The sequence below is a fragment of the Mastigoproctus giganteus genome, chromosome 5 (genome assembly GCF_048544385.1).
Source record: "Mastigoproctus giganteus isolate SK-2022 chromosome 5, ASM4854438v1, whole genome shotgun sequence".
Classification (NCBI taxonomy): domain Eukaryota; kingdom Metazoa; phylum Arthropoda; class Arachnida; order Uropygi; family Thelyphonidae; genus Mastigoproctus; species Mastigoproctus giganteus.
The window spans coordinates 58,976,441-58,998,164 of record NC_143579.1 but is presented as its reverse complement, the minus strand read 5'-3'; the positions used below and the strand labels follow the sequence as shown (position 1 = coordinate 58,998,164).

At 38.6% G+C, this 21,724-nt stretch overlaps 1 protein-coding gene across 1 annotated transcript in view; it reads right to left on the bottom strand.

The window, feature by feature from the left end:
• Positions 1-21,724, bottom strand: part of Ns2 (nucleostemin 2) — a 119,589-nt gene that overhangs the window by 30,321 nt on the left and 67,544 nt on the right. The window lies entirely within an intron of this gene.

The following is a 21,724-nucleotide window of genomic DNA, read 5'->3' as shown; positions in this document are numbered from 1 at the left end:
AACCTCCTTTCACATGTATGACACAGACATATTCTTTTATTTTCAAAATTGTGAAATATATTCAAAAATTGTAATAAAAGTTGTAATTGTAATTAAAGTAAAATTAAAAATTGTAATTAAAGTTACAAAATTTCCAAGTCATGAAACTGTTATCTGATAGCTGGTGTTGCTGTTGTGTGGCACTGTTTGGTGTGCTGTTGAAAACACACTGCCTACTTAGCTTGTGACACCATGTTGTGTTTATGTGCTGTGCATTCAATTTGATTCCTTTTTTTTATAAACTTGTGTTCTTTATACCACCATTATGTCTAGGAAACAAAAACAAATTGAACAGAATAACTGTGCACTTAAAAAAAAGTACCCTATAAGAAAATGGAAATATAAAAAACTATGATAACGAAGGGCGAAAATTGCTCACAGTTTTGGTGTCAATCATTCTACTATCACAGCAATCATTAAGGACAAAAAACAAATCATGTAACATGTTAAATCCTCTCCACCAATAAAAATCTCCAATTATTACAAAATACAGGGTACAGTAAGTAAAGAATGAGATGAAAAAAAAAAATTTTAATTTTGTAGTTGCAACACCAGAATCTGAAATGCATGTCAATATAAAAAAAAAAGGTAAAGTGCAGCCATTATCAACCCACTGCAGGATGGAAGCCTCCTCAACAATTCATGCTGAGGGAAATAGACCATAATCTGCTAGGCTGGTCCAGTGCGGGTTGACAGATCGACCGTATTCAGCAGTCAGGGGCTTGAACCCCAGTCTACTCAAAGAGCGTGTGCTACTACACTCCCGCTCCTGACCACTCGGCTATGGAATGCATGTCAATATAAGTTAATTCATGAAAAGGCTTTAAGTTTTTGTAATGACATTAAGGCTAAATTTTATGAAAGTTCTATGTGAGGAAACATTCAGTGCATGATTGGTTTGTGAAGTTTAAGGCTAGAAATAATCTTCATAACAATGTGAGCTGAACGAGTATATGTCAGAAAAGGATGCCTTAGAGAACATATACAGCCAAGGAAGAGAAGTGTACACTTTGTTTTAAGATATCTAAAGATAGGCCAATGCTTCTAGTGGGTACTTTATGTTCTTGGTCTGCCATTCAAAGAATCCAAGGGCCTTCAAAGGGGTGTGCAATTTGCTTCAGAGGTAGAAATATGCTGCAGTAACAAGATGTTTCCTTTCAAGGTCACTTTGGCAATCCTCCTTTCCTTGATTATTTCCACCTTAATACCAAGATTGTTTTTTTAACACCTAATATGACATCTCTCAACCAGCCTATGAACTAGGGAATCATTACAACAATTAAGGCTTCAGAGACTTTCAGACAGGCCATTAGAACAATATGCGAGGATAAAGTGTAAAGTATGTTGATATCTAGCAGCACCAGGGGTTCCCCCCCCCATCTCCACGTTGCTTATATTGTGGGTGTGCCAGTTCACTGGGAATGCCAGAGATTTAGAAGTGTGTGGGTATTGTATAAGTGTTGTGTTGTGTACCATTGTTCATCTGGTCATTCAGCTGCTAGACCCCTGCTGAGGCACAATGTTGCCCCACTTTTGCCCCGTGGAGGCAGACCAGGAAACTTAGTAGACTTGATTTACTCTGGCAGGTCCTGCCATCTAGTTTCTTGAGATTTCAGTGGCAAGGACTTAAAAAAAAAAAAAAAAATACAGTAAGTGTATTTTTTTTTTATATAAGTAAATAAACTACACACACACACACATATATATATATATATATATACACAGGAACTCCCCGACTTATGTAATACTTAACGGAAATTTGACTTTACATAAGTTTTTGCTGGCCAGTGCAAACTTAAAAAAATCGTGGACATGTATTTTGCATCCCGTAGGAATAAATGGAGGTATCATGAAAATATTGTAATGTGAACCTAATACCACATTGATTTTTTTGGTAATTCGTTCCAAGATCTCGAAAGATGAAATTTTCACTATACAGTATTACTAAGCTATTTATCTCTCTAAAATGTCACTTTTATAATGGAGCACTACACTTTTATTGTTATTATATGTTCCATTAAAAGAATCAATTTCGAACACCTTTGTGATATTTTTCGAAACACATTTTTGGAGGTAACTACTAGAAAACAATAAAAACAATTTGCATTTCCTGGTTTATTGGGCTTTTCTGTTAGCATAATCTGTTATAAACGGGTAGTAAACTCGATTTTATTGCATTTGTGATAATACCGATAACTGAAATTGTGTGGGTTTTTACGTTATGGTATTAGGGTGAAATGTGTTCCCCTTCACTGAAATCTTCAATCATATAAAAGACAAATTTTCAGAAAATTCTCTTCATTCCTATTTACGTATTACAATGCTGAAGGGAAAGCGACCAACGAAAAGTACAAGTGGTGGTAGTGCCAGGAAACGAAACAAAATTGATTTAGAAATGAAGATGAAAATGATTAAGAAGTACGAAGCAGGACAAAGTTTGTCATCTATTGCAAGGGAATTAGGCCTCGCTGCTTCAACAGTGAATATTATTTTAAAGGACAGTGTGCGTATAAAAGAACATGTCAAAGGATCAATGCACATCAATGCAACAGTGATCACAAAACAGTGCTCAGCTGCTATATCGAAAATGGAACAGCTATTAATAATATGGATGGAAAATCAGATTCAGAAGCAAGTGCTCCTGAGTCCAATGGCCATTCAAGCAACAAGTATTTAAGATATTAAGGATAAGTAAGACGAACCCGAAGCCAAGTTCGTGGCAAGCAATAGGTGGTTTAATAGGTTCAAGCATCATGCTGGTTTCCACAATGTTAAAGTATGCGGTGAAGTTGCCAGTGCCAATTCTGTAGCTGCAGAGAAATTTTGTGATGTGTTGGAAAAAATGATTGACGAAGGCAGCTATTTAACGCAGCAAATTTTTAACGTTGATGAGACTGCTCTGTGTTAGAAAAAAATGCCGGATCGAAGATACACTGCCAAAGAGGAAAATACAACGCCAAGTTTCAAGGCCTCAAAAGATAGGGCCACATTCTTGCTTGGAGCTAATGCAGCGGGAGATTACAGATTAAAACCACTGCTTGTGTACAATTCTGGAAATCCTCGTGAATTTAAGGGCATCAATAAAGCCCCCTATCTGTGCATTTCCAATCTTTTGTTTTTGTTGTTATTTGGTTTTTAGGAGCATTAGCAACTAAGGCCATATTGCTCCGGGATATGCAGTGGTCATTCCCTGACCTTTCCATATCCTCCATATTTGGTGGTGACAGGCTCGAACCCCGGTCTAATCAAGAAGCGTGTGCTACGCACTGCTGCTCCTTCCCACCTAGCTACAGAGGCGCCTGCATTTCTGATCGCACCAGAGAGCATGGATAACAATATCTCTCTTTGAGGATTGGTTTAAATGCTGCTTCATTCCCAAGGTTTAAAATTATTGTAAAGACAATGACGTTCCTTTCCAGATTTTGCTTCTATTAGATAACGCTCCTGGACATCCTACGCATCTATATGATTTCAATTCGAATGTCAGAGTCATATTTATACTGCCAAACACAATTTCCCTCATCCAACCGATGGATCAGGGTGTTATTTCGAATTTAAAAGCATACTATTTACGCACAACATTTGCTCAGGCATCGTCTGCAGTAGACGATGAGAAAAATTTTACGTTAAGAGACTTGAAAATCTTACAATATTTACCACGCCATCTTAAAACATTAATAAGGCCTGGGTGGAAATTACTAAAAGCTGTTTAAATGGCCCATGGAAGAAAATATGCCCACCGCATGGAAAAGGCTTCGAAGGATTTGTGATGAGGTTACAGATAAGACTGTAAAGGTTGCAGAGCTACTTCAGTTGGAGGTTGATGCCAAAGGCATGGAGAAGTTAATAGGGGAAGAAGAAGAGGAATTATCTAACGAAGAACTTATTGACTTGCAGGCAGCGATAGTGAAAGAAGAATATGCTGCCGAAGCTCAAGATGGAACAAACGAGGAGCCAAGATGCTTCATCACCAAAGAGATGGAAATGGCATTTCGTGAAACTGCATCGGCAATGGCGAGGTTTGAGAAGATGGATCCTGACAGCAAACGATTTTTAAAAGTTAACAGAGGGGTGAATGATATGCTTGCTTGCTACAAAGAAATCTACGATGAAAAGAAAAAAGCAAACTTCCAGTCATCCATTAATAAGTTCTTTTGTAAGGTTGAGCGGCCGACCCCTTCTAAATCTCCACAGCGGGTACTTATCAGCTGAAGACGTCAATTCTGGCAATGATGTTCGAGAGGTAAAACTTACTAATGTTATGCTGTCTCCTCTCGTTTTTTGTAATTTTATAATTTTGAGATTTTTTTTGCGCATGAGATAAAAAATTGAATAAATACAATAAATAATTCTATTTATATGTTTGTCTGCATTTCTTTTTTGATTCAATCAATTCAGCGAGCACAGTTACAAGTGCTGCACAAGCATTGGGAAAATTCCAACTTACATAAAATCTGACTTGCGTAGCGTTCCGCAGAATGCAACCATTACATAAGTCGGGGAGTTCTTGTATATATATATATATATGTGTGTGTGTGTGTGTGTGTGTGTGTGTGTATATATATATATATATAAGTTTATATATATATATGTGAGGATATTGTCAATTGAGTGGGGGTTGGTGTCGCTTGAATTTAGAAAGGCCAAAAGGATGGGTAAAAGATAATTTTGACATATTTAGATTTAGGTATGTGGGGCTTACGCTTGCGTCAAGGTAGAGAAGGAGGGGAGACTGAAGGCTGGGGGGAGTAAGGCAGAAGTATGGGGATGATAGAGTAGGCGATCCCAGTTGATCAGTGAGGCAAGCCCATGCCTTACCAGAGGAAAGAAGTGGGGGAGAGGTAAAATCCCTCCTCACCCCCAACAGAAAACAAAAGAGAGTCAGTTTAGAGTGCCAGACTCAGATTGCTGTATGGCACTGTAAGCAGGGCTTCCGGCTACAGGTAACTGCTATCAATGGTTTGTCCATCCGATAGATCTGGGTATTCTTCTTGTCGTATGTTTCCAGCATGATGTGTGTCCAATGGGATAGGCCAGTTGCAGGTAATGACTCATGGCATCGTCCAGGAGGTTCTGGTCATTCTTCATTGTCATGGGTTCATTTAGAGATTTGTATGCCTGGAGAGGCTAGATTGTCCTAGTCCTATCAGTTTGGTCTGTGCCGTCGATTTAGGAATACTTGTAGCGTGTATTATCCAATGTTGGCGGCTGCATGGTAGACCCCTTCTCGTGAACAGAACAGTTTTTTTGCAAATTCCATGAAGGCCAAGTAGTCCTCCTTGGTGTCCAGCAGGTGTCGCTCCATTCCGCTAGGCGAGTAATTAATCCAAGTGATTAGGACACTGCACAGGTCATCATAGAGCTGGCAGTTGTACATGAGGTGCTGCCAGCTTTCAAGCCCTCTGCAGGTGCAAGTGGGGTCCTCTTGGATTCCAAGGAGAGACAGCTTTGTGTTGATGGCCCCATGGCCTGTTAGGAGGAGATATGTTGTTTGTAGGCCAGGGGTGAACCAACCAATGTCCTGGGGTAAACTCTAGTCACGTCCGGAATAAACCTTCTTGTGATGTCTCCAGTAGAATTCTGTCATATGTGCTGCTATGCCTGTAGGAAGTACTCATTGAGGCCTTTTCTTTTCGGCTGTCCAGTTTGCAGTGGGGCCGTTGTATATTCCAAACAAGTTTTGGCAGTGCCTTTAGTTAAGTGGTAAAGGAGTCCCCTCGAGAGAGGACTCCTTTACCACTTAACTTTACCACTGACTGTACTATGGGCACGGGTAATAGACAATAGTATGATTCTCTGAGTTGAATCTATGATTCAACTCACAGAATCATATTATTGAACTGAGTTGAATCTATGGCGGCACGAGTGGCCATGTGGTACAAGCAGCATACATAATAATTGGAATGTATACCGCTTTGTAGTACAGTTGGAGCGTGAACCGGCCGAGATCCTAGTCCCTTTGGGTAATTCTGGCAACCAGTGCAAAGTAGGCTCTTATATTTTTCTGTATGTACTTAAGATGGTCTTGGAAGATCAGTCTGGTGTCCAGGATTACTCCTAGGTACTTGATCTAAGTTAAGAAGTTGATTGTTTTATTATCTTGATTTCTGGTGGCTGTCGGACTTGTAGGGAGCCCTTGAGTAGGGTTGAGTTGGTCTTTGCTGGGGAGATGTCCAGTTGATTTTGTATGGCCCACTGTTTTCATTTGTCTAAAGCATTGTTTGCCATATTTTCTAACTCTGCTCTTGAGTTTGCTGCGACAGTAAGAATGGGGTTATCGGCAAAGGCCTGAGAGTTAACCTCTCCGAGATCCAAGGTGGGGAAGCTGTCCAGTACAACATTCCACAATGAAGGTCCAAGGGCCGAGCCCTGCGGGTAGCCTCTGTAGATATTCCTAGTCAGTGTTTGGAAGTGTGCTTTGTGATTTTTCTATTTGACAGGTAGCCACAGATGAGCCGGTAAAGGTTTCGCGGAATGCAAGCGGCTCTGAACCTCGCCAGGATGCTCCACCACCAGAGGGAGTAGAACACCACAGCGAAGTCCACCGAGATCACTAGAAAATATTTTTGGGGCATGTAGCAACTTGGTCCAGTAAGTGATGATGTGCGTGCGTCGCCTGAAACCAAACTGGTTTGGGGATGAGAATCTGGCCCTGCCATAGTGTTTCAAGAGTCTGCAGGAGAGGTGTTCAAGCAGCTTGCTGGTCACTGTGAGAAGGGCTATTGGCCTGTATGAGTCAGGACGTTCTGGCAAATTGGCTGGATTTTTTAGAATTAGTTTGACATTTACCTTTTTCCATTTGGTCGGAAAGATTCCTGTTTGGAGACATTTGTTGTATAAGAGGAGAAGCAAGTCGGCGATGATCTCAACTACTTCTTTGACTACTTCTGGATCGATGTTGTTTGTTTGTTTTGGTTTTTTTAGGAGCATTAGCAACTAAGGCCATATTGCTCCGGGGATATGCGGTGGTCATTACCTGACCTTTCCCCTTCCTCCATATTTGGTGGTCACGGGCTCGAACCCCGGTCTAATCAAGAAGCGTGTGCTACGCACTGCTGCTCCTGCCCACCTGGCTACAGAGGCGCCTTCTGGCTCGAGCAGGTCCAGTCCCGGGCACTCATTAGATTTTGTGTGTGAGGCGATAGCATTTAGTTCTTCTGCAGTAAAGTCTGGTTCTACTTCGGGGGTTTGATAGTCTTCATTTTGCAGGCACAGTTGACTGTGTTCCAAGGTTGTTGAGTGTATTGTGGGGTGGAATGTCATTAAAAAATGACATAATTATTATTGTTATTATTAGGCCTATAGTGCAAGGAAGTCTGAGGCTTATGCTGCACCAGCCAAAAAAAAAAAAAAAAGAACCCTGGGTGTGTCAAGCCCATACTTCCCAGATGTGAGCCCCTGGGGTTTTAAAAATGTTTGAGAAAGACATTTTAAAAGCTGTAAAGAATACTGATGCTACCTGGAATGAAATTAAAGAAACAAATGTGAATGGGGTATGGAACAAATTGTGTTCTGCTGTTTACTTAGGTATTTGAAAAGAGTTTGGAGACAGTGACCGTACCTTGGTAGGCAACCGGATTTGGAAAGTTGATATTTAGGAATTTGTGGGTGGCCACATAAAGGAGCTCACCAAAAAAGAATTGATGGAACTTCTATTAAAAAAGTCAGTCAGGCGGAAGAGGTGACCGAACAACTCAGATGGTTCAACTGCAAAGATATGGCTTTGCAGTTGAACCATCTGTCTTAGCAGTTTAATAATTTAGCAGATCATGCAGCTCCGTTTGATGTATAGCACTGACAGGTTTGGATTACAACCAACAATATCTGTAAATCACAACTTCCCAGTTCTTAAGCAACAAGACATGATGGGGAAGTACTAATTCATTCCTACACCGTGCTAGTACAAAATCATAAAATGAAATTATGACCTTGTAAAACCACAACACATCTATCTAACATAATCTAAACAACCGTGCACCTAACAGCATGAAATATGCCGCTGACATCTCAACAATGGAGAAAACTAAGCAATGCCCATACAGCGATTTATGCCAACATATCGGCAAGTGAGGGGCTTAGAGGGGAACAGGTATTGTGTGTTATCAGACACTGTCTAAAACACTGATGGATCCAATATCTTTCTATTAAAGAAGATTTAGGAGAAGTCCGGTTGGCCTGCCTCCCTAAAATCCACTCATGCACACCTTCTTGATAGTATGCCCTGTTACGTCACTTAGGTGGCAACGAACGTGTAGCGTGGTTCTCTTCAAGATGCCTGGTCAGTGTGAAAAGGAAAAGACCAAACCCTCCAGCACATGACAGCATGACGAAACAAATGGCCCTCAGTCCCCAGCGACTTCCACTCCCTCCAGAGTGGAAGCAGAGGGTGCTAAGAATCTCTGGGTATGACCAGGCTGCCATGCACGGAAACTACACTTGGCCTGTTACAACGTAAGATTGCTCATCGGTGAAGACAGGATATTAGAGCTGGAAAAGGAACTAGAAAATGTGAATTGGAATATGATCGGTTTGGCTGAAACATGAAGAAGAAATGAATCCCTTATAAGTTTATCAAGAGTAAATAAGCTGTACACCAATGGAAACAGTGAAAGGAGTGAAGGTGGAGTTGGCTTTCTGGTCCATAAAGATATAAAAAACAACATTTTGGAATTCAAAAGTACATCACCAAGGATGTCAATACTAATACTCAGGATTTCTAAAAGGGTACAAGCTAAAGGTTATAATGATTTATGCACCAACATCGAGCCATGACGATGAAGAGGTTGAAGAAATGTACACCGAAATTCAAGAGTCTTCAAGATGAGCAGAAAACCCACTACACACTATCATTATGGGGGACTTCAATGCTAAGGTTGGAAAAAGACAAAACAGTGAAGAAAGGGGAACTATAGGAAATTTTGGAATTGGTGAAAGAAATAAAAGAGGTGAAAGACTTGTGGAATTTGCAGAATCTCAAGGATTGTCAGTAATGAACACTTTTTTTCAAGAAAAGGGTGAACAGAAAGTGGACATGAAAGAGTCCAAATGGATTAACAACTAATGAAATTGACTTCATCCTCACTAACAGAAGATAAATCGTGAATGATATTACCATCCTGAATAAGGTAAATATTGGAAGTGATCACAGAATGGTAAGATGCACACTTGATATAGATGTAGGAAAAGAAAGGAAAAAACTGACTCGAGTAAATAATACAAAGGTCTCTGAGATAACAAAAGAGGAAAAAAAGCAGTATGTAATGGAACTTAAGAACAAGTTTCAGCTTCTGCAGATGGCTCAGGACCAAGATATTGATGAGGAATATTACAGTTTTCTAAAAGTGATAAAGCCCAAGAAACCTATAGGGAAAAAGAAATCCAAAGAAGAAAAAATTAGTCAAGAAACACTTAGCATTAGCATTAGCAAAGGCACATGATGCAAGAAAGCAAGCTTATATAGCATCAGCCAAAAAAAAAAAAAAAAAAAAACCTCTTATTTCACCCATCTACTTGCTCCAAATGTTTGTCAAGTTCTGCCTTGAATCTATATAAGCTATCAACTTCTACAACGACAGATGAAAGTTTGTTCCAGCAATCAACTACCCGCTGGCTAAAGGCAAACTTCTGCACATCTATCGTACAACCGTCTTTCCTCAATTTGAATTAATGCCCTCTCAAGTGATTATTCTGAGCAAGAGGAAGAATCCCATCAGCATTGAGCATGCTCAAACCAATCAAGGCTTTATACACCTCAATCAGATCACTTCGTGGGTGCCTAGTCTCCAGACACTGTAATGTGCAAAATTTAAGCCTTTCTTCACAAAGAGGAGCCCTTTGTTCCATTCACTAATCTTGTTGCCCTTCTCTGTACTCATTCCAACAGCTCTACATCCTTCTAAAAATGAGGCCTTCAGACCTGTATAAAGTACTCAAGGTGTGACCTGACCATTGCCTTATACAAGGGGATAATCACCTCCTTATCCCTGTTAGAAAAATTCCTGTATATCATTGACAAGACACCATGACCTACTCTTGCAGACTGTCTGCACTGCTGAGAAAACTTCATATCTGCCTGCATAATTACCCCCAGGTCCTTTTCATTTTCTACCACCGTCAGTGTAGTACCACAGAGTTGATACGTTACTCTGGATTTACTGTTTCCCATATGTAGTACTTTACATTTGTCACCTCTCAGCCCATCTGAACAACTTTTCTAGATCCTGTTGCAGCAGTGTACTGTCATTAGTGTAATTAACAACCCTGCCAACTTTTGTATCATCTGCAAACTTGGACATTAAGCCTGATATACCATCATCAACATCATTTATAAATACAAAAAACAACAATGGGTCCAACACTGGACCCTGAGGGACTCCACTAATAACATTAGTCCATGAAGAGCAGTGTCCATTGATTACCACCCGCTGACTTCTCCCACTCAACCATCCCTTTATCCATAGCAGCAATTTGCCTCCAATGCCACAATGCTCCAATTTGTGCAGCAGTCTTCCATGTGCACCGATATCAAAGGCTTTTCTAAGATCCAAATATATGATACCAAAGTTATTCTTTGCATCCAGTTCCTTTGTGACTACATCATAGTATCCAATCAAATTAGTCAGACAAGACTTGCTCTTTACAAACCCATGCTGTGTCCGAGCTATAACTGAAGTCTTGTCTAGATGATCCTGCAATGCTTCTTTAACCAGTGCCTCCATTAATTTCCCTGGAACAGAAGTTAAACTAACAGGTCTGTAATTATTTGTGTCGCCCTTTGATCCTAATTTGTAGATTGGGGTCATATTTACACATCTCCAGTCCATGGGTACCTCCCCTGAGTCCAGGGAAGCTCTCATATTGTGGCTAAGTGTTTGCTTACTTCCTTTGCTGCCTCCTTTAATATAACTGGATAGATTCCATCCACCCCAGGTGCCTTTCTTGTGTTTATCTTCAACAATTTCTTCTCCACTTTACTCTCAGTTATTAAAGATTATCTAGTTTGCTGCCAGAGTTGAATACACCTCTGGCTTTATCCTCCCTGAATAACTCTTCATGTGTGAATGTTGATGCAAAATATTCATTTAGTTTGTCAGCTACCTGAGCAGGATCAACAGTTGAACCATCGATATCAAGTGGACCAATCTGATTCATCCCCTTCCTTCTAGATTTTACATAAGTAAAGAATTCTTTACTGTTTTTCTTTGCATCCTTTGCCAAAGATTTCTCGTAATCTGCCTTCGCCTGCCTAACCTCCTTTGTAACTTGGTTACAGATCAGCTTATATCTACCATAGGCTTCTGTGTCATTTATATGTAATTTATATGTATCCCATGCATTTTTCTTCTCTGTCACATGTCTAATTAGTTCGTCTGACATCCATATAGGCCTAAATCTTGAACAATATTTCCTTGTTGGTATGAAAAACCTAGTAGCTTCCAAGATTAATTCTTTGAATGCTTCCCATTTTGAATTTGCTGTTGGTAACATCATCAGTTGGTCCCACCGCATAGAATTTAAATACTGTCTCAGACCACCGTAGTCACCTTTACAAAAGCAAAAATCCTTCCCTTTATCCTCGATGCTAGTTATTTCTTTGAGTAAATCCCTCTTCAGCACACTGTGATCACCGCCACCTAGTGGTTCCTTTATCTGAAGATTCTTGATGCATGAAGAATCACTACTGATAATCATATCAAGAGTATTACTCCCTCTAGTTGCCTCCCGAACATGCTGCTGTAGAAAACAATCATCCAATAAATCCACAAAAGCCTTGCCAGTGTGTGAGTGACCAACCCACAAATTCAGTCAATATCCGGAAAAATAAATCCCTCATTATAAGACACTCTAATTTACTGGCCCACTATTTCTCTGCACAACTGCTCATTATACTCATCAGATTCATTAGGCCTATAACACACACCTACTCTCATTTTTCCTTTCCCAGTGCTTATCTCACACCAAACAGACTCAACATTGCATTGTCCACCAACATCAATTGGATGCACTTGTTTAGATTTTATGTGTTTCTTAACTAACAGCATAACCCCTCCTCCCTTCCTGTCCTGTCTATCCTTTCTGTACACATTGTACTCCCCAAATTCCAGTTCTGCACTTCTTATGTCTGTGTGACACCATGTCTCTGATATCCCAACAATACCTGCCTTTGATGTCTTGACTAGCACTTCAAGCTCATCGAATTTATTAACTATACTCCTAGCATTGGTGTACATGCAAGTATACATGCGCCTGTTTCTACTCTTAGTTACCTAATGCATTAAGGGCTTAAGCCTCAAGCTGCGAAAGAGATTAGACTATGTGTATTTTAGTGCAATATGAGATGTAACTTAAACAATGCCGCTATTGCAAATTTGCTAATCTATAATTAGCTGTGTCTAAATGATGCATTTGCACTAGAATACACATACTCTTAGTTACCCTAACACGGCCCATGTATTTACTTGTTCCACTATGGCTCCCAGCAGTCCTGGAAATTCCCATTGCCTTGCTTTCCAGGCGCTGCTCAATTGCATTTCAATCTATAAGTCCATGTATCCCCCCCCCCAAGCTAGCAGTTTTCCAACCCACCTAACTCTGCCTCAATAGCATCAGCAAATATTTTTGCACCCTTTCTATTTAAGTGTATCCCATCCCTGTAGAAGCAGTCTTTTCTGTTAAGCACAGACCAGGCTGAGAAAAATTCTACCCCTTGAGCCTTGCACAATCTCTCCAAGGCCGAATTGATCGACAAGGCTCTCATCATATACTCCCTCCTATCATGTCTGGGCAGAATTGCAGACACTTTCAAATTCAACCCTAACTCGTGGCTTTTTTTCAGCATTGTCTTGTACTTGTTAAGTAATTCTGCCGGTCTCCTACTCTTAATATCATTAGTGCCAACCTGTACAACAATATCACCCTTTGTGCCCTTAAAGGATGATATCTACCCTACAACGTCATCAACCTTTGCCCCTGGCAGACATACCTGGTCCTGTTCCATCTATCCTTTTTTGCACATTATGTTCCCCGTTTCCCTGACAATAGTCACCTACAACAACTAGTTCCTTTGGGACCCGTGCATTCTGCCTTGGGGGTTGCCGCTGTGTTGCGTGATGTTCAAGTGCAAGCTCTGGCATTGATGTGGGCAGCTGAGAGCTTGATGGGCCCCTCAATTTAAATCCTTCAAGGGCATCCACCCTGTCCTTCAAACTCTCATATAAGCCCATAACAATGCCAAGTTGGCACCTGATTTCCTTGCACTCCTTACATCGCGCACACACAAAGACATGATATTGCCAATTCCCCTTGGCAATATCATGTCCCGTTCCTGATTGCTCCATAAACATCAAACAAGCAGTGCATTTCAATAGACTGTGATTCAGAGTACACAGTTCTCCCTGAGTTCTCCCCTGAGCCACAGCACTTCCACTTTTGAGCCTTTTGCTTTGCTGCTCTGGTCTAAGTCATGATTTCTATTCAAGTTCAATAAAATTCCAATACAAAATATAACCCTAAACCTATATCCCAATGCAGTTATAACACTATATATATGTATTTCAGTATCGAATATTATCTCCGAGTTACGTTATATGACTTTCTTATCCCATGTCAACATTTTTTTTTTTTTTTTTTTTTGATTTGGTAGTTGTTGGCGCATCGGCTTCTGTGGCCATATTGCACCTCCCAAGGTTTTTGCAGTACTTTGATCCAAGCCCGAGGCGGGAATCGAACCCGCGACCTTTGGGTTGCCGGGCAGGTACTTTACCCACTCGGCTAGCCCGGTCGGCCCTGTCAACATATATGTATTAATTTATGTTGTTACGTTTGTAATAACTAGGTCACAATATTTATTTAGTTAAAAAAAGTACAATTCAATTGAGAATGAAATTTAATAAGATTAATAAATTTTACTGATTAATTGATACTACTATACTTGCTATCTAGTTTTCAGTTAAACCTTACGCTATCACACGTTGTATCATATCACAATGCGGCAAGTTACAACCGGTTAATCTACAGACACGAGGTATTATTTACTTTCCAAATCGTGCTGTCTAAATTCAAAATAAACCACTTGTTATGATGAACCGAAGGCGACAAATGAAGCAAGATAAACACTAACAAGGAGAAAATTGCGTATATTGAATTATGCAAAGCCATTAGAAAGAGACTCAGAGAGGACATAAGAAGATTTAACACAAGAAAAGTAGAACAAGCATTAAGGGAAAACAAAGGACTTTAATAAGCAGCCATGAGCAGTAATACAGAAAGACAAATGATACTGAAACTGAAGAATAGCGATGGTGTATTTATAAATAGCAGAGAAGGCATAATTCAAATAGCAGAAGACTACTATAGAGAATTATACAAGGAGCGAGGGAATGATGCCAGCAGTGGGGAAGATAGATTACAAATTAGTAACACATATGACATACCCAATATTCTTCCTGTTGAGGTGGAACATGCATTGAAGAAATAAAGAATCAGAAAGCCCGGGAGGAAGATGAAGTTACTGTAGAGTTGTTAAAACTGGGAGGAAGAGACATAACACAAAAACTGGCAAGGCTCTTCAAAAAGTGCATTAGAAAAGGTGTGATGCCTAAGCAGTGGAATAATGCAATCATAGTTTTGCTGCATAAGAAAGGAGATAAATCAGAAATTGAAAATTATAGACCAATTAGCTTGTTATCCCATATCTACAAGTTGTTCACAAGGGTCATTACTAACAGATTAGAAAGAATACTTGATGAGAATCAACCGAAAGAGCAAGCTGGCTTTAGGACAGGATTCTCAACTATGGATCACCTTCACGTAATATCACAGCTAATGGAGAAAACAAATGAATATAAAACACCATTATGCCTAGCATTTGTGTATTATGAAAAGGCATTTGACTCCATACAGCATAAGGCAATGTTTTGGGCACTGGAAAGACAAGGCATAAATACCCCATATATTATGATTTTGAAGAAAATATATGAGAATGCTACCTCCTTTAATTAGACTAGACAAAGACAGTAGGAAATTTAAAATCGAGAAAGGAGTTCGACAAGGAGACACAATATCTCTGAAGCTGTTTACTGCTGCCCTTGAGGAAGCTTTCAGACGATTAGACTGGTCGCAGAAAGGAGTCAATATGAATGGAGAGTACCTAAACCATTTACGATTTGCAGATGACATTGTGGTCATAAGCCACAATCCCAAAGAATTAGAGGAAAATCTTAATCAGTTATGCACAGTTAGTAAGGATTTTGGACTAAAGATGAATATGGCTAAAACAAAAGTAATGATGAACAAGTATGCCACAGAAAGGGACATAATAATTGAAGGAGCAGTAATTGAAAAGGTGGAGTCATATATATATCTGGGACAAGTTATTAGCTGTAATAATGATAAATGGCTCGAAGTCAAGAGAAGAATAAATTTTGGATGGACAGCATTCAGGAAATATAGTCACATATTGAGGAGCAATATCCCAGTTTGTCTGAAACATAAAATAATGAACCAATGTATACTCCCCATCATGACTTATGGAAGTGAAACTTGGGCACTCACCAAAAGAATGGCAGAGAAGCTGAGAACTACACAGCGAAGAATGGCAAATTATATTGGGAATCGGACTGTTAGATAATAAGAGAAACATATGGATTAGGCAGCAAACTCAAGTAAAGGACATTCTTATCAAAACTAAAGAACTAAAATGGTCTTGGGCAGGACATATAGCTTGAAGACATGATGACAGATGCACTAAGAAAATAACAGAATGGTACCCAAGAGGAGCTAGAAGAAAACCTGTAAGACAACGGCAGAGATGGATAGATGAAATTCATGAGTTTGTGTGTAGTAAATGGATGGCCATCGCACAAAACAGAAGAAACTGGAAAGTTGCTGGAGAGGCCTTCATCCTGCAGTGGATCGAAAATGGCTGATGATGATTGGCAAGTGAGACAGTCAAAATGTGAAAAGAAGCTTACTTATTGTATTCTCTTGATGAAAAGGTTAACATCAGACAGATGATTAACTGTGAGAATAACAGTTAAGGAATTAAATTTACATAAAGAAATATTTCAGGTTTCAAGAAAGTCTCCTCACATTTCAAATTTTCTAAATGAAAACTTGCACACGAAGAACGTTTCTAAGAAGACTGTACCACATATACTGAATCAGAAAATGCTAAGACACCAGCCCACAGTACAATTTAATGTAATGTTTATGACCAGAAAAACATTGAAAATACTACCAACCTTGATTTCCCCATCCTATTCTCTAACCTTGGCTCCAAATTACTTTTGCCTATTTTCAAAAATGAAATCCACCCTCAAAGAGTGGATTTTATTTCTATCACATTCTTTTGAAAATATTCAAAAAGAATGTAACAGAGGTTTTGAAATCAATTCTAAAAGATGCATTTCAAAAATGGTTTGAGCAATGGCAGCATTGTTGGAAAAAGTGAACAGCATTCCAAGGAACTACAGGCACTCCCCAGCTTACGTAGCACTAGCACTAGACTTACGGAAATTCGACTTTATGTAAGTTTTTGCTGGCCAGTGGAAACATATTTTGCATCTGAAGGAATAAATGGAGGTATCGTGAAAATATCGTAATGTGAACCCAATAACACTTTTTTTTTTTTTTTGGTAATTCGTTTTAAGACCTTGAAAGATGAAATTTTCACTATATAACAAAGCTACTTATATAGTGAATAATATAAATAATATCTCTCTAAAAGATCATTTTTATAATAGAAATTCATCATTATCATATGTTCCATTATAAGAATCAATTTTGAATGCCTTTGTGATATTTTTCTAAAACACATTTCTGGAGTCATCATCATCATCATCATCATCATCAGCCATTTTCAATCCACTGCAGGATGAAGGCCTCTCCAGCAACTTTCCAGTTCCTTCTGTTTTGAGCACTGGCCATCCATTTACTACCCAAAAAATCTCATGAATTTCATTTATCCATCTCCGCCTTTGTCTTCCAGGTTTTCTTCTAGCTCCTCTTGGGTACCATTCTGTTATTTTCTTAGTCCATCTGTCATCATGTCTTCCAGCTATGTGTCCTGCCCAAGACCATTTTAGTTCTTTAGTTTTGATAAGAATGTCCTTTACTTGAGTTTGATGCCTAATCCATGTGTTTCTCTTATCTAACAGTCCGATTCCCAATATAATTCATTCCATTCTTTGCTGTGTAGTTCTCAGCTTCCCTTCCATTCTTTTGGTGAGTGCCCAAGTTTCACTTCCATAAGTCATGATGGGGAGTATACATTGGTTCATTATTTTACGTTTCAGACAAACTGGGATATTGCTCCTCAATTTGTGACTATATTTCCTGAATGCTGTCCATCCAAAATTTATTCTTCTCTTGACTTCAAGCCATTTATCATTATTACAGCTAATAACTTGTCCCAGATATATATATGACTCCACCTTTTTCAATTACTGCCCCTTCAATCATTATTTCCCTTTCTGTGGCATACTTGTTCATCATTACTTTTGTTTTAGCCATATTCATCTTTAGTCCAAAATCCTTACTAACTGTGCATAACTGATTAAGATTTTCCTCTAATTCTTTGGGATTGTGGCTTATGACCACAATGTCATCTGCAAATCGTAAATGGTTTAGGTACTCTCCATTCATATTGACTCCTTTCTGCGACCAGTCTAATCGTCTGAAAGCTTCCTCAAGGGCAGCAGTAAACAGCTTCAGAGATATTGTGTCTCCTTGTCGAACTCCTTTCTCGATTTTAAATTTCCTACTGTCTTTGTCTAGTCTAATTAAAGGAGGTAGCACTCTCATATATTTTCTTCAAAATCATAATATATGGGGTATCTATGCCTTGTCTTTCCAGTGCCCGAAACATTGCCTTATGCTGTATGGAGTCAAATGCCTTTTCATAGTCCACAAATGCCAGGCATAATGGTGTTTTATATTCATTTGCTTTCTCCATTAGCTGTGATATTACGTAAAGGTGATCCATAGTTGAGAATCCTGTCCTAAAGCCAGCTTGCTCTTTCGGTTGATTCTCATCAAGTATTCTTTCTAATCTGTTAGTAATGACCCTTGTGAACAACTTGTAGATGTGGGATAACAAGCTAATTGGTCTATAATTTTCAATTTCTGATTTATCTCCTTTCTTATGCAGCAAAACTATGATTGCATTATTCCACTGCTTAGGCATCACACCTTTTCTAATGCACTTTGTGAAGAGCCTTGCCAGTTTTTGTGTTATGTCTCTTCCTCCCAATTTTAACAACTCTACAGTAACTTCATCTTCCCCCGGGGCTTTCCGATTCTTCATTTTCTTCAATGCATGTTGTACCTCATCAGGAAGAATATCGGGTATGTCGTATGTGTTGCTACTTTGCAATCCATCTTCCCCACTGCTGTTATCATTCCCTCCCTCCTTGTATAATTCTCTATAGTAGTAGTCTTCTGCTATTTGAATTATGCCTTCTCTGTTGTTTATAAGTACACCATCGCTATTCTTCAGTTTCAGTATCATTTGTCTTTCTGTATTACTGCTCATGGTAGATGATTTAAATCCTTTGTTTTCCCTTAATGCTTGTTCTACTTTTCTTGTGTTAAATCTTCTTATGTCCTCTCTGAGTCTCTTTCTAATGGCTTTGCATAATTCAGAATAATAAATTTTCTCCCTGTCAGTGTTTTTCTTGCTCTTCATTTGTCGTCTTCGGTTCATCACGACAAGTGTTTCTTGACTAATTTTTTCTTCTTTGGATTTCTGTTTCCCTATAGGTTTCTTGGGCTTTATAACTTTCAGAAAGTTGTAATATTCCTCGTCGATATCTTGGTCCTGAGCAGTCTGCAGAAGCTCAAACTTGTTCTTAAGTTCCAGTACATACTGCTTTTTCTCCTCTTCTGTTATCTCAAAGACCTTTGTATTATTTACTCGAGTCAGTTTTTTCCTTTCCTTTCCTACATCTATATCAAGTGTACATCTTACCATTCTGTGATCACTTCCAACATTTACCTTATTCAGGACGGTAACATCATTCACAATATATCTTCTGTTAGTGAGGATGAAGTCGATTTCATTAGTTGTTAATCCATTTGGACTCTTCCATGTCCACTTTCTGTTCAACCTTTTCTTGAAAAAAGTGTTCATTACTGACAGTCCTTGAGATTCTGCAAAGTCCACAAGTCTTTCACCTCTTTTATTTCTTTCACCAATTCCAAAATTTCCTATAGTTCCTCTTTCTGCACTGTTTTGCCTTTTTCCAACCTTAGCATTGAAGTCCCCCATAATAATAGTGTAGTGGGTTTTCTGCTCATCTAGAAGACTCTCAATTTTGGTGTACATTTCTTCAACCTCTTCATCATCATGGCTTGATGTTGGTGCATATATCATTATAATCTTTAGCTTGTACCTCTTGTACCTCTTTTCTGGAATCACTACCATTAAACAATAAACAATTTGCACTTTCCGGTTTATTGGGCTTTTCTGTTAGCACACTCTATTATAAACGTATTAAACTCAATCTTATTGCGTTTGCGCTAATACTGATAACTGGAATTCTGTGGGTTTTTACTTGACGGTATTATGGTGAAATGAGTTCCCCTTCACTGAAATCTTCAATCATATAAAAAACAGTACAAAGCAGGACAAAGTTTATATTGCATGGGAATTAGGTCTCATTACTTCAACAGTGAATATTATTTTAAAGGACAGTGTGCACATAAAAGAACATGTTAAAGGATCAACGCATTTAAGATCAAGTGTTCAGGTGCTATATCAAAGATGGAAAAGCTATTAATAATATGGATGGAAAATCAGATTCAGAAGTGCCCTGAGTCCAATGGCCATTCAAGCTAAAGCAAGAAGTATTTACGAAGACATTAAGAATAAGTACGGTGAACCCCAAGCCAAGTTCATGGTAAGCAACGGGTGGTTTAACAGGTTCAAAGCATTGAGCTGGTTTCCAAAACATTAAAGTATGCGGTGAAGTTGCCAGTGCTGATTCAGCAGCTGTGGAGAAATTTTGTGATGTGCTGGAAAATCTCCACAGCCCTCAACTTCCACAGCGCCGTGCTTATCAGCTGGAGAGTTAATTCTGGCAACGATGCTCGAAAGGTAAAACTTGCTGACGTTATACCTGTTTCCTCTCTCTTTTTGTAATTTTATAATTTTGAAAAATTTGTAATTTTTCCTGCACATGAGATAAAAAAATTGAATAAATAATTCTACTTACATGTTCGTCGAACAGAATCCTTACATAAGTCGGGGAGTGGCCGTACTTCAAAGAGGATGACATTCATCTGGATGTATATATTCAGTTAGGTTCATTAAAAAATCTGTATTAATTTATAACTACCATTCAATATACAGATCATCTTACTAGGAAATCCCGTTACCCAAGCGCATCACCATCTCATATTACCAGCACCGATAGGACAAATTAAAAAGGTGAAATATCTTTTTCTAATAAAACCAAGAAAATTGTTGATGACCTTATTCTTGGTGGCAATCTCTTAATGCTGGATAAACACTACCATATCTGTGTCACTGATTTATTGATAACTCTGTGCATGAACTACTTAATTGCTTATTATTTAACTATTTCTTTTGTAACTAGTTTGAAAAATTTCAACATACTGAAACAAAACTTGTAACTACCAACAAAACATAAAAATATAAAATAAAACTTTATTAAAAATACAGTGAAAATAAAGTACAATATATGGAAACTTTATAAAGAATAGAATAAATAAGTGTTAAAGCACTAAAAGATAAAAATGAATATACAATAAGTTATGTTGTACATTTATAGCTTTTAGGTAACGTTCTCATTTTTATTTAAAAATAAATATACATTAAGTATGCTGTATACAGGCGATCCCCGCTTAACGCTGATAATTCATTCCGGGAAAACAGAGCGCTAAATGAATCCGCGCAAAGCGAGTGCCACATTACCATAAGGTAACATATGTATTTGTGAGTTGTGGTCGGTACCATGGGATATTTCCTAATCAATAATAAACGGTAGTAAAAAGATGCACAAATGTCGGTCAAAATATTTAATATTCAAATATTTATACATATAAATTATTCTGCATTACATATGTATATAATTATGTGGTAACTACTTATGTATCAAAATTAAACTTAAAATTCCAATTAAAATCATGAATTTGATTGATCTAAATTGATTTTAATCAATTTAATTTAATTGATGAATTTAATCATGAAAAATGTGTCGATTTTGGGTTGTACTTTGGTCCTGGTAAGCTAAAAGGGATTTTAATTTTAAATCCCCAGCAGCGTTACTGCCCAACAGGCACCTCCGTAGCCAGGTGGGAAGGAGCAGCAGTGCGTAGCACACGCTTCTTGATTAGACCGGGGTTCGAGCCCGTCACCACCAAATAAGGAGGATGCGGAAAGGTCAGGGAATGACCACCGCATATCCCGGAGCAATATGGCCTTAGTTGCTAATGCTCCTAAAAACCAAATAACAAACAACAACAAACAAACAAACTGCCCAACAATAAAGTCAACCGATCCTTCGCCGCTTTGAAACCTGGCATGTTTTTTTTCTTCTTTCAATGTGAAACTTCTTTTAGGCATTCGTTTCCAAAAAAGTCCTGCTTCATCTTTGTTAAAAACTTGTTCAGAAGTATAACACGATACCCCTCTTTAATAATTTGAACAAGTTCTTTTTTGAAA